General features: G+C 38.3%; 1 protein-coding gene across 6 annotated transcripts in view; it reads right to left on the bottom strand.

Annotated features, from left to right (window-relative positions):
- Positions 1–6,493, bottom strand: part of tead1b (TEA domain family member 1b) — a 191,112-nt gene extending 184,619 nt beyond the window's left edge. For 4 of the 6 annotated variants that reach the window (XM_048606803.1, XM_048606807.1, XM_048606802.1 and 1 more), the window contains exons 1-2: positions 6,258–6,493; positions 5,525–5,698 (exon numbers count right to left, since the gene is read on the bottom strand). The gene's annotated coding sequence lies outside the window, so the exon portion shown is untranslated. Of the gene's footprint in view, positions 1–1,198; positions 1,244–5,524; positions 5,699–5,826; positions 5,946–6,257 lie in introns of those variants that run through there. The other 2 variants (XM_048606804.1, XM_048606805.1) reach the window with 2 other exon arrangements.
- Between the last annotated feature and the right edge of the window lie 7,734 nt (positions 6,494–14,227).

Genomic DNA, 14,227 nt, shown 5'->3' with positions numbered 1-14,227 from the left:
TGCTGCTTGGCCTGCTGTGTTCATCCAGCCCTGCACCTTGTTGTCTCGGACTCTCCAGCATCTGCAGTTCCTACTATCTCTGCTATCTGACTGTAGGTGATCTGCATTTTGACTCCATCTACCCGCCCTCATTCTATAATTCTTAATACCTTTGTCTAACAGCAATCTAGCAGTTATGGTTTTCAAGTTTTCAATTGAGCTCCATCCTCAGCAATAGGGAGAGTGACAATCCCAGATTAGAAACACCATAAAATATTATTGTTTAAGTGTCATATTCAGTCATGCACCTGTACTTCATCCAACAGACAAAATACTACTCTTGCCCCGTTTTTGGATTTTACTAACAATCTGATCAATGACAATTTGCATTTATATAGCCTAACTAAAAGTTGTAGGAGCAAGGGGTGAAGCCATTCTCACGATCTTGTATAACAAATTCTGGCAGCAATTCTATGAATTGGAGACACATTTCCTTCACTGTTAGTCCAATGACAGTGTCTTACCTTTGGGAAGTTGGGGTGAAGAGATGGGGGAACAGTCAACATGGTCGAAAAAAACATCAATGTACAATCTTACAGCTTTTAATCAACAGAAATGCAATCTTGTAAACAGTATTTCAGCTCAATTTTTTTCCCCTCATATCTTTTCAGGACATTAAAAATCAATTTTCTGGCTAGGAACAAGGGGACACCCACAACCCCTAAAACAAAACTGAGGCATCTTGGAAAGTTAGTTGCGTTATTCTTCTTGAACAGCTGGTAGCAGTTTCATACAACACGGGAAACTCTAGAGTCACACACAGGCCCAGGGCGGAAACGAGACTATGTTCTCCTCCTTTAAAAGAGTACTGAATTGATTTGCTTTTAATTAAACAATAGTCTGACAGTATCACTTTCAGGCTTTCAAATACATTTCTTTTTAAAAAGGAATTCCAAAACCTCAACTGTCACTGATTTAAGTCAAAATCCTACGAATTACTAAAGTAAATGAAAAAACATATAATATGAATAAAAATACAGCAATTAATCATTCGCTGAACAAAAAAAACAATTTACATCCACTCTTCCCCTTGATTACAGTTAAATGAAGTGCCTGTTGCTTACACCTCTACAAGTTTACAATAAAACAAGTCTCAATTACAATCTATACACCCCCACTCCCCACCCATCCTTCTTCAACAAACAAATTTAATTCTCACCTTCTTGCCGTGTCAGGAGTTAAAAAGTAAATTTGTTTACTGCAGTAAATGATCATGAAAGAGCATAAAGGGAAACATTAACAGGACTTTTTTTTTTAAAAAAAACGATCTGCAGGAAATCCGTCGAAACAAAAGACAGAGTTTTCAATTAGCAAAAACATTGCAAAATCCAGATTTTCCAAACCACACAACTGGCTCTACTTAAAAAGCATACTTCCTTTTCTTTAAAAAAGATGTCTACGCATTTTGTTTTACAGTTTATAATTCAGATTCAACCATTTCATTGACAGTTTAAAAGAAATTCCTAGAGATTCTTCATTTAGACAGGCATCTTCTGAGATACTGAATTTTAATAAACATTGTTTAGACGCTCCCTACTGCAGAATGTTGGATATGTCAAACCTATTCTGTTCAGTTGCTGGAGGCTTTAATAAATCAAGGTACTATAGGCAATAAACAGCGAGCACCACAGCTCCAAGTCACAGAACAAACACATAATGTCGTTTATAAGGCAGCTTGCTGTCAATATGAAACTTGATACAGTGTAGATTCAGCTCTGGATACTCTGATTACAACCTAGTTCGCAAAAAAAGGTAGTGTTTTGTTTTTCTAACCTGTCAATTCAACTTGTGTTACGCTGAAGTGTTTTGCTTGACACACAACAGGCAGATTTCAGTGTTGGCGAGTTGTGAATTTTAGTTACTATGCATCTCGTACAAGTTCCTCTATTACTGCCGGGACTTTTGGAATCAAACTGGAGTGCACCAGAGCTTGAAATTAGGCTGCCAGAACCATAAGTTGACAGAGGCACTGGTCCATGGCAAGAAACAGTGGCCCTGTGTTATAGAGTCATCTTTCACACATATTAAGGGCAGTTTGCAAAGAGAATCCGGCACTAGACATTTCATGCATGCGAAAGCACAAAGCAACAAGCACAGATTGCTGTCAAGATGAATTCATTGGTCTGTTGGGTCAGCCAGTGATCCCCACTGCTAGATTCACTGGCCCTGGTCCAATGCTGCAAACCTCTGGTTCAAACTAACAGGATCTTCTGAGAAGTGACTAACACACCACTGACATGAGTAACATCATCTGCAATGCACTGTCTTTAAAGGGAGATGGATGCAGATTCAATGGTAACTTTCAAATGGGAATCGGATAATTGGCAAAGCATGAGGGGAAAAGATTCCCAGGGTTTTGGGCAAAGTAGTTCAGGACTAATAGGATAATCCATGCGAAGTGCCAACAAAATCATGATGTCACAATGGTCCCTACCTGTGCTGTATCAATCTGTGACAATACAGGCTGAAGAACTGCAGAAATCCTCATACACAGTTAAAAGATTTTTCAATCCTGGCATAAAAAGAAGCCTCAAATCTGACCATGTATAGATTCAGGTTCTATTTATAACTTAGGCTTTTCTGAGTGACTTAGCAACTGTGCGAAGTTGACTATGTCATGTTTCCTTCCCCCCCCCCATTTTCTTGCAGAGTCTAGCACAAGGAGGCAAATCTTAAAAGTTAGAGCTAGATCATTCAGAAAAGTAATTAACAAGGTGAATAGAATGTTGGTCTTTATCTCAAGAGGGCTGTAAAACAAATGGTGGAAGTTGGATTACAGTTCTATCCAAACATAGTGCACTCCCATTGTACTGTATTTACATCTGTGCACCACACCTCTGTAAAGGTACACTGGATGTGTGTCAGCTTTTGTGTGTAATACAGATTCACTAGAATGATACTGGGCTTAAAATGGTTAAAGTCCGAGGTCCAGTTGCAAAGGCTAGGCTTGGATTTCCTTTGTAACATTTAAGGGTGAAGCAAATTGAGGTTTATGAAGAAGTTTAAGGGAAACAATTGAGGAGGGGGTTATGAAAGAGAAAGTGAGATCGAGAGCCAAGAGCGAGAGAAACTATTACATCTATTTCAAGAGCCCAAACAAGGAATATAACACTAAAATTACAGCATGGCCACTGGGAATAATGTCAGGAAGCACTTAATCAAAAAAAAATGTAGTGGAAATCAGGAGCTTCTTGTCCAAACAATAAGCCAAGGTTGAGGGTGGGTGGGGGTCAACTGAAAACTCAACAACAGAGATTGCTAGTTGTTTCTGGCAAAGGGTATTAAGCAATATGGAACTTAAAAAGTGGGCAGATATAGTTAATTTACAGATCAGCCATGATCTAACTGAATAGTGGAACAGACTTCAGAGGGTTGAATGGTCTCTTCCTGTTCTGATTATAATTAATCAAATAAAGCATGCAACTGGTGTCCATTTTGAGAGCAGTACTGATGATGACAGTCCATTGTAAATAATCTCCCTTATAATTAATTACATGCCTGAGTGGACACAGTAGCTTTTGGAAAACATGAAGAGATGACACTTCTCTATGGAGTGACCAAGCAGTGAGGCAAAGAATGAGAATAAGACATCTAGAAATCAGGTCTTCAAACAGCATTCGTACATCGAAATGAGGAAACTAATTTACAGTCAAGATGCAAAAATATCATTCACTGACTCCAATAAAAACAATTTAAAAAAAGAGGTTAATTTAGGATTTTTTTAAAAAACCTACAAATTTGGAACTACTTAAATGGCAATGAAATGTCCTAGCTTTTGAACCTTTTAAAGCTTAAGGATGGTATTATACATATTCCATGAAATTAAAGAAATCAAAATAAAGATTCTGAGTTCAAGGCAAAGGTATTTCACACTGTTTTCCAATGCTTCCATTATTTTAAGAATCTTAGCAGCTAAATACCACACAGGCTAATAAACACACACACGTGCTTAGAGTAGAACATTTATGAAACAGAAAAATAGTTTTGTTTTCTGATAAGCAGCAGTTCTGATTCTTAACACCACTATTTAAAACTATTCTTCTGAACTAGAATCACATGCCATTCCCCTACGTAAGATGCACCTCCTTCAACCTTTACAGTCATTATCTTGGACATGATAAGAAGTTCAGTCATTTATATAAAACGTGGAACTATTCCACAATCAGCCATTCAAAAACCAGACACACAACACTATGGTAACTGACACTGGCACGGACAATGTCTGAACTCCATTTTAAAGTTCATTAATTCTTGGCTCCTTTCTCTCAAGTTGAAGGGAAAATCAACTTATGATTTGAGCAAAATATCCACCAGAATGGTAAGAAATATTAAAGGAGACAGAAAGAAAGAGACAAAAGAAAATTGAAAGAATGAGAAAGGAAATGTTTGAAAAAAGTAGAGATAGGAAAACAGGGAAAAAGAGATGATGGAATGAGAGAGAAAGTGATAAAAATATGATAAGAAAAATACAAAGACTCCAGTCTTCTGAATTTTTATTATAATTTTGAACATCCTGTTAGTTATTGCATTATTGCATCCTTGCAACTGACTGCTACAATGCATCATTTTTTTGAAATATTTAAGAGACTTTTAATCCATGAAGTAACAATTTCTTGCTACCAAAACTGTATCAGCATTTAACTTTACACTATGCCTTGGGATGGATTACAATACAAACAGACACAGAAACAAAACTCAGGCGAGTTTAAGGATTTAAAAAAAATTCATAATGCAAGCAGAGTTTCACGCAGATCCATCTGAAGTCTCCCAAGACTTCATACAACCAAGTTACCAATTTCTGAAATCGTGCTGGTGTTGAGAAATGTGCTTCCTAATTCCCCAGACAGACCCTTAAACCATGGCTGACACATTTAGATCACGACTCCGGGTTGCCACTACTTTCCAGCACTGCCATAACCAGAAATGCTCGTTTCCAAAGCAATCAATTTCAATTAAAAAAGAAACTTCACACAAGTACAATCATCGACCATCCTCATTCAACTGCAGCCCGTTTAGTGTACTAAATTATTTAACAACCTCTAGAGGCTACAGAATGATCAAAAGCATTTACAGTAGAGTCAGACAACAATTTAACCTCTTTTGTTTAAAAAAATACAAGAAGCGTAAACGATCTCGATTAGGGAAAGGAGTTTTTTTTTACATTTAAGAACATGCACTTTCTTCTATTTTGTATTACTGAACTTCATTTAGTTCCGCACTATCAGACCCCCCTCTCCACACACCCTCCGCTCCACATACCACAATGGTATTTTTCAAACTAGGCAGTCCTGAGAAAAGATAATATTTAAACGCAGAAACGTGTAAAATTATAGAAAAAGTGCAGGGCTGAGATTTTAAGAGATGTGCGTGTGAATGCACTTTGTAGAAAAATCACTGCACCCCTTACGTCAGAATCTAAGCAAATATTTGCCGTATGCGTTAAGAAAGCTGGGAGAGAAACGGGTAGAGGAACTGAACTACTTACTCAGAGAGAGACAGAGAAAGAGGAAAGCTCTCGAGTTTTCCTGGGATTTGCAACAAGTCGGCGGTGAGGCAGAGCTGAGTAGGCCAGGCCCAAGCGGTGAACACTCTCCCTCTCTCCCACCCCCCACACAACAAGAAATCTCCAGCTCCGCCGCTCCTTCTCTCTTTCTTCCCCCTGCACCAGGAATAGAAGAAAAAAAAGACACGAAATTCCGACTTTCAATTCGCATTTTTTTTTTAACTTTCATTACCAAAACATCAGGAGAGCGAGTGGAAAAAAAACATACACAAAAATCTACACACATTGGTAATATACAACCCTTGTCGCCGGTAAATAACTACTTTGCTTATTTATTTATTGAAAACGAAATTTTTCTTTTTTAAAAAAAAATCTCTCCCCCTCTAAAGACTTGCGTCCGGAAGTTCTGCTTTACAGAGAGAGAGGGAGAGAGAGAGAGAGCGCGCGAGCGAGAGAGGGGGAAAAATGTTAAAAATGTCAAAGATTTTTTTGCGCCAGATTTGCCTGGGCGCGGGGAGCGGGCTGCAGCCCAAATCTAGAGCAAACACTCCCTCAAATTGTTTTATTTTCAAAGCAAATCAATCGATCCGAAAATTCTTTTCGTTTTTTTCCCACACGTCCAGAAGTATCAATTATATTTTGCTTGTTGCAAAAATTAGATACATTATTACTAAAAATAGATACATTGTTTCAAACAAAAATGATACAAACTCACCTCAGGATATTTTTTTAAAAGCTCTTATAAATGCATAAAAAATATTATTTTTTTTTAAAGAAAAAGAAAAGTTTGGTAACTTGCTGTTGAGGGGGTGTATTTTTTTTTGTTGGGGTGTGTTTTTTTTATTGCAGTGAGTTGCAGAGCTGGTGAACGGCACAGCACTCGCAAGAATTCCAGGAATGAGAACTGGAATGAAATGAACGCGAACTCGAGTCTGCGCACTGCCCGACCCATCCGGGCGGGGGGAGGTAGAGAAGGTACGTCATCACCTCTTGGGCTGGGGTGAAGGGTGGGGTGGAGGGTAAACAGGCACAAGGACGCATGTGCCGAGGGGGTATGCAATGCCTTCTGGGATTTGTAGTCCCAAATCTGAGCTAATACAGAAAGGGGGAGGGTGGGGAAAGGATTTGTATTTATCTCGCACCCTTCAAGACATCAGGATATCCCAAAACTGTTCAGAGTCAGTGAAGCATTTACAAAGCATTGACACTGTCACGATTGTAGGAAACATGGCAGTTATCTGCGCACAACAGGATCCCACAGAACAGTTAAAAAAAACAGAAGTTGCTGGAAAAGCTTAGCAGCATCAGTGAAGGAAAGATCAGAGTTAACGTTCCAGGTCCGGTGCCCCATCCTCAGAACTGTTATGGAAACTGGATGTCTCAAAGCACACCTACAGCCAATTAAGTACTTTTAAATTGCAGTTACTGTTGTAACACAAGAATTGAAGCAGCTAATTTGCACAGCGCTCACTTCAACAAAGAGCAAAGTGGTAATGATAAGATCATTTTTTGTGTGTGTTATTTATTGTGGGATAAATGTTAGCCAGAATCCCTGGCATTACGCTCCCACTCTTCTTTCATGAGATCTTTTGCACTCAGCGTGCAGGTTGATGGATTTTGGTTTAACATCTCAACCAAAGGACAATACCTCTAATAGCACAGCTCTACTTTAATTCTGTAATTGGAATGTCATCCTTGATTTTTATGCTCAAGTCCTGGCCTTGTTACTCAGATGCAAGAGTGCTGCCAATGAGCCATGGTTGATGCATGATAATGACCAATTATTCATTCCAGTGCTTCGGGGCAGAGGAGGGGTAAGGGAGCAGGGACCAAATTTATTTCTTGTAACTACTTTACATGTTATTGCTCACTAACAGCAACATAGGGTTGGGTGATGGTGTAGTGGCAATGTCACCATCCTAGTTTAGCAGAAGCCTTGGGCTAATATTTTGAAGATGTGGGTTCAAATTCCCTAATAGCAGATGGTGAAATTTGGATTCAGTGAAACTCTGCAGTTTTAAAAACTGGCCTAATGGCAACTATGCAATCACTCTCAATTGTTGTGGAAAAATAAATCACTGTTGTCTTCAGGGAAGGAACTCTGCCATCCTCACCTGTTCTGGCCTACATGTAGCTCCAGGCCCACAGCATGGTCGACCGTTTAACTGCCAATTTCTTCTGAGAAATTAGAGATGGGCAATAAACACTAGATACCCACTTCCCATAAATAAATAAACAGGACATAGGACGCTTTCTGAAAAGATGACATTCTAAATTGGATAAACACTTTAAATGAAAATTAATCATGTACTTATGGGTGTTGTTTGAAGGAGGAACGTTGGCTAAGACGTCAGGAAGTAGTACTGAAAAGCAGAATTCTCACCCTGCTCTCATTTAGCAAACTCACAGCACTTCTGCCTGGTCGAAGCCTGTCAGCGGGCTGCTGACTTTCCTTCCAGAGGAGATATAGTGAGCTGTCTGCTCCCTGTAAAACTCTGCACAATGTTTCAGATCTGGGACCCGTCATTAGAACTGGGGCAAGTTAGAGACGTTTTAATTTTTACTTGGTAAAGTAATATGTTGACAATTCATAACTAAATTAATTCATAAGTAAATATCTGCAACTAGCTTCTATTTATTTGCAATACACAGTAATTCTAGTTAAATACAGAAACCTGGTCTGTGCTTACTATGAACCTGGGTCTAAAAGACAGGTAATTTCGGGAAATCTGCATATTTTTAAAAATATTTAACTTTTGCAATGACTTGAAGAATAGCGAGACTTGATCTTCAGCACACTACCCTGGTGGGGACTAACAGTGGGATTGGATAAACATTGGAGGAAGGTCTGTGATTGGGTGGAAATCAAGAGAGATTTAATGACAAAAAAAAAGTCCTCCAGAGAAAAGAGAATAGCAGAGATGGGGCAAGAAAACAAGTGATGAAGCAAAAGATATGCCTGAAGCATGTGTGCAGCTAATCAAAAATAAATAAAATAACCAAAGTGAAGGAAATAAAAAGGGAACGCCTTTTATGATCTGAAATTATTGAACATGATATTAAATCCAGAAGCTGTAAAGTACCTATTTGAAAAACGAGGTTGGTTCCTGAAGCTTTCATGGAGCTTTATCAGAACAGTGCATAGATGGGGACAGAAATATCAGCATGACAGTAAGATGGAAAATTAAAATGACAGGCACCAGAAGATCATGCTTGTGAACAGAATTGAGTTGTTCTGGCAAAGCAGTGACCCAAACTGCATCTGGTTTGCCCATTTTAGGGTAAACTATATCGAAAGAGGAGAATGCAGTAGACTTGATTGAAACAAGTGCAAGCAAAATGCTGCTTTACCTGGAAGGAGCCTTTGAGGCTTTGAAAGGTGAGGAGAGAGAAGGTAAAATGGCATGTTCTACAACTCCTGCATTTGCATGGAGAGGTGCACAGGAAGGGAATAGCGGGTTGGAAGTGACTGAGGAATAAACCCTCCAGAATGCTGAATGGAAAGGAAGCAGATTATGTGTTTGTTGGTGGCATCATACTGAAAATGGCAAGAATGGTGGGAAATTATCCTTTGAATGCAGAGACTGGAGTAGTGGAAGGTGAGGACAGGGGGAATTCTATCATTGTTCTGGGAAGGATCAAAAAGGGTTAGTGCAGAAAATGCAGCTGATATGGTTAACAACTCTATCAACACAGTGAGGCAATCTTCAGTTGAGGAAAGAGGGAAAATATCTTAAAAGTATTGTTGCGGAATCATCAAGAGAAATGCAACAGAGATGTCAGAACTGGAAAAATGGAACAGAGTCTTTACAGGGTGCAGAATGTGAGGAAGTGTAGTTAGGGTTAGTATGTAAGTCAGCTGGCTTATAATGAATATTAGTTTTTGGCTGATTGTTTGTCCCCACCAGGGTAGTGTGCTGAAGATCAAGTCTCGCTATTCTTCAAGTCATTGCAAAAGTTAAATATTTTTTAAAATATGCAGATTTCCCTAAATTACCTGTCTTTTAGACCCAGCTTCGTAGAAAGCACAGACCAGGTTTCTGTATTTAACTAGAATTACTGTGTATTGCAAATAAATAGAAGCTAGCTGCAGATATTTACTTATGAATTAATTTAGTTATGAATTGTCAACATATAACTTTACCAAGTAAAAATTTAATCTTCTTATAAACTCCTCTTCTATACACGTGCAGATCAACACAGATATGAAAGATACATGAGTGTTATGGGTGGAACGAAAAACTGGGAAGGCAGTTTAGTGGTCCCTGCTCATAGAATTTACTGAGATGATTCTTTGCTGATCAGCATGCTGCTTCTTAATCTTCCTTCTCCGGATCCTTTCCATTGTTTGTACAATGCCGAGGGAGACTGGTCCATACTTATTGGAGGTATCTGACTTATTAATTAAAAGCTGTAGCTTCTAGCAACTGCTAAGGAAAAATAAATTGGTTTTCTTCAGTATTTACTGCAGAAAGGTTTCTGGAACAGTTTTTGAGCCTGAAAAGTTCTGATGGTTTTTCACAGTCTTGTCCACAATCCCAAGCTGTTCAGCTACCAGGGAGCCCATTAAAAAAATATATATTTAGATTACTGGCCCTGCATTTACCTTGGTTAATTCACCCAGCCTGCACATCCCTGGAAACTACAAGCAGTTTAGCATGGCTAGTCCATCCAACCTGCACATCCTTGGACTATGGGAGGAAACTGGAGCACCCAGACCCAGAAACCTATGCAGACACAGGGAGAATGTTCAAACTCCACACAGTTGCCCAAGGGTGGAATTGAACCCAGGCCCTTTGCGTTGAGGCAGCAGTGCTAACCACTGATCCACCTTGCCATCCCTGAATCTCCAGCATCCATAGTTCTTTGTTTCATCTTGGTAAGGAGACAGTTAGGACCAGGAAATTGGAAAGTTTTAAAATTGCCACCATAACTCCCTGATTTCTTTTGAATGGCAAACAAGCCTAGTCTATGGAAGACCAGTCTTCATAATTTAAGCCTTAACATTACAAAATCTGTTACTATGGTCAGAATTACTTGAGTACATTGTACATTGTGAGCTGATCAGACAAAGCCATCCTGCATCTGTAAGTAAGAAGTCAATTAATTACTTTCCAGTTGTAGCAACTGTTGTAATGAAGGGAAATATGAAAATGCAGCAGCTAATTGGCATACAACAAGGTATCACTGAGGCAACTAAATCATTTGTTTGTAGATGTTACTTAGTTGAGGGATAAATATTGGCCAGAGTCAGGCAGAACTCCCTTGCCTTTCTTCCAACAGTACTGTGATTCTTTAAACTCCACCTGAGAGGGGCAGACTGGACCTCAGCTTGATGTCTTTACCAAAGGACAGAAACTCCAATAATGCAGTACTCCGTCAGCACTGTACTGGACATCAGCTCAAATCCCTAGAGTGTGGCTTCACAACCCCACTGAACTACACCAAAATTCTAGATTCTTAATGGGGTTTGATCTTGCAATATTACAAACCATGCTTACTAGCAACTGAACCAAGCTGACAACACAATGTAACATTAATTAATCTGCTTAGTCAGCCTCCAGAACAAATAAATCCTTCCTGTAACTTTTGCAGGAACATACATGTCATTAAAGCCTAGGTACAAATGGTAACAGATAGTCGGAGATTCATAGGAATACATAAAGTGAACAAGAAATCTATGAAACCAATGTCATTCCACTATTGTGAATGGCATTCTAATATTGTCAATGTCACTCCACATTTTAACAAGGGAAAGGGAGATAAGTTAGGAGGTTATAGAGCTACTAGTCTAACTTCACAAGTAGGGATTTTACCAGAGCTTATTGTTAGGGACAAAGTGATTAGAGCACTTTATATATATTTCAACATGCACTGCAGTGATGCTCCAAAGCTCATTTAACAGCGTGTTACAAATCTGCATTCTTTACCACCGAGTAGGACAAGAGCGTGAAGTGCATAGACCCACCACCACTGACTAGGCCAGCATTATTGCCCAGTCCTAATTGCCCTTGAGAAGGTTATATGGAGCTGTCTTCTTGAACCAATGCAACCTGTGGGATGCAGAGACAACCGCGGTGTTAATGCGGAGTTCCAGGATTTAGATGGCTAACAGTTCGGGCCTAGCCAGTGAAATTTAGTGAAGAATAAGAAGAAAAAACAACCATGAACTGATCAGTCAGAGCCCGAATAGATTTGTAAAGTGTAAACCAAAATATAATGAACCAGTTGAATATTTTGAGGAGGTTAGTGAGATGAGAAAATGTCATACACATGTTAAATACATGGACTTCCAGAAGCCATTTAATAAGGTTCCCAAGACAAACCTGTTAACCAAAATATGTGCGCAATACAATCAAAGGCTTGGATGGAGAATTGGTTGGCAGGTATTAGACAGTAGGGGTAATAGGTTTGTACTCAAATTGACAAGTTGACTAGCAGTGTCTCCCAGAGGTCTGCACTGGGGTTTCACGTTTTCAGAACATTTAAAAATTATTTGAATGAAGGAATATAGAACTTTGTATCTAATTTTGCTGATGTCTTTCAGTTAGTCTGTACAGTGAATGCTGTAGATGTGAGCAGAGGTTAGACAAGGCCATTAATAGAATAGGTGCATGGTGAAAACTGTGGCAGATAAAGGTCAACAAAGGAAAGTGTGAGGTCGTTCATTTTGGACCTAAGAAGGATTGGCTGGAATATTTTTAAGAAGAGAAAAGTAAGGCAATGAAGGGAATTAAAAACCAGGATGAGAACTTTAGCATTGGAGCATTTCATTATATAAGTACAACACATTTTGCATTTATTCCAAGGTTTGAAAAAGGCAAATCAGAAAAAAATACTCTGCCTCAATGATTTAATTAGGAGGTAAGAATATGAAACTATTCTTTGACTGTTGCCATTGTTTAAAAAAAAAATCTCTGCTGGGAAAATTAAAAAAAAACTATTTAGATAATTGGCCTTGTGCAACATGTTAGTAATTATTCAAATGCCTTTTTGGCATTCATATAATTACAATGAGTACCATCAGAACTGATTTGATTAAATAATTGTTTCCAACACCAGTATTAAAGGGGATCTCCTACAAGGGTTATATTAATGCACAACATCCAGAGGACCCAGAATCTTGGTAGAATTATAATTGTTTATCATATGCAGTTTAGGATAGGATGTCAAATATCAATGCAGAATTCTGTGATTTAGAAAGAAGATTGTGCTTAATACAAAACAATTGAAATTTGCAAGTGTAAAAAAATGAAAAATAAATGATAATTGATGATCATAACACTTTCTGGTATTGAAAATCTCTCACTCACTGACTAATTGTTCTGTGATTGTTCCAAACTTCAAAACCATAAATAAGTTTTCACAAGCAATAAAGCTTGAAAATTATAGATTTGCATCTGTCACACATTTGTCACATTCCAGATGATACACATCAGACATAATTCTTTGATACAGATTAAAACTATTGCTAGCGATAGTAAACGAGTCATTAAACCAGAATCAGTTACAATTGCCCATGACTGACCTCAGTGACTGTCGTTAACTCTTTTTTATGATACAAAAGCAGGCAAGTATTAAAGTGGTTTTCCAGTCCTGAGATCACAGCTGAGCAATGACATGGTAGTCCATTAATGTACAAATATTTTAACTATTATGAAACAGCATAAATAGCATGCATTTTCTGTTCATCATGTTGAATGTTTCCTCCTTGTGACACTTCAAGTGTCATATTCAAACTCATATATCAAAAAATGAAGGCTAAAGAGAAAAAAAGTTTGCCATTGTCATAACACCTTTCATAGCCCCAGGAATACTGCAATGAGAACAATGTATAGTTTCTCAAACCATTTAATGAGATCATGGTTGATCCCTTTCCCCCGAAATCTTAGCACATTTGAATAAAAATAATCTATCAATCTCAGTCTTGAGATGAAAAATTAACAGCTATTTGCAGAAGGGTGTTCCAAAACCCTTTCACTCTTCATGTGATGAAATATTTCCTAATTTCACTCTTTTGGCCCAAGCCCCTAACTCTAGACTCCACAACCAGCAGTAATAGTTTTCATCTACCCTGTCTGTTCCCCGTTAACATTTGAATAAATTTGCTTGGATAACTTTCCAAATTCCAGTGTATACAACCTTAATTTATGCAATTGCTCCTCGTAACTTAACCCTTGAAATCCAGGTGCATTTTCGTAAATCCGTACTGACTCCCTTCAAAGCCAATATATTTTTCTCAAAGTGTTGTTCCCAAACCTGTTCACAGTACTTTTGGTCTGGTCTAATCAGAATGTCTTATAATTCTTTGCAGCTAATAAAGTGTTTTTTTTTAAATACAGGCACTATTGTAAAATAGGTAATTTCATTTATCTTATACAGAAGCTGGAAGTCGGTAAACTTTGATTTACTAATCACCTTTGTGAAAATAAGAACGGAAAAGAGCCAATCAGTTGCAAAGTATTAAGGAACTTTAGGAAGCTCATTATGTGGTTTAGATTGGAGCAGTAAGCTACAAAGGGACAGACAAATTCAGTGACTGGGCAAAACTATGATAATGGAGTTCAATGTGGGGTCATCAATTTCAAAAATCAGAATTTTCTTAGGTGCAAGAGACAAAGCTGTGGAAGAGGATAGGAATTTAGATATCAAGAAACATATTATTAAAAACTTGCGCACAAGTAC

The sequence above is a fragment of the Rhincodon typus genome, chromosome 17 (genome assembly GCF_021869965.1).
Source record: "Rhincodon typus isolate 14 chromosome 17, sRhiTyp1.1, whole genome shotgun sequence".
NCBI lineage: Eukaryota > Metazoa > Chordata > Chondrichthyes > Orectolobiformes > Rhincodontidae > Rhincodon > Rhincodon typus.
This window is presented reverse-complemented; position numbering and strand designations above follow the sequence as displayed.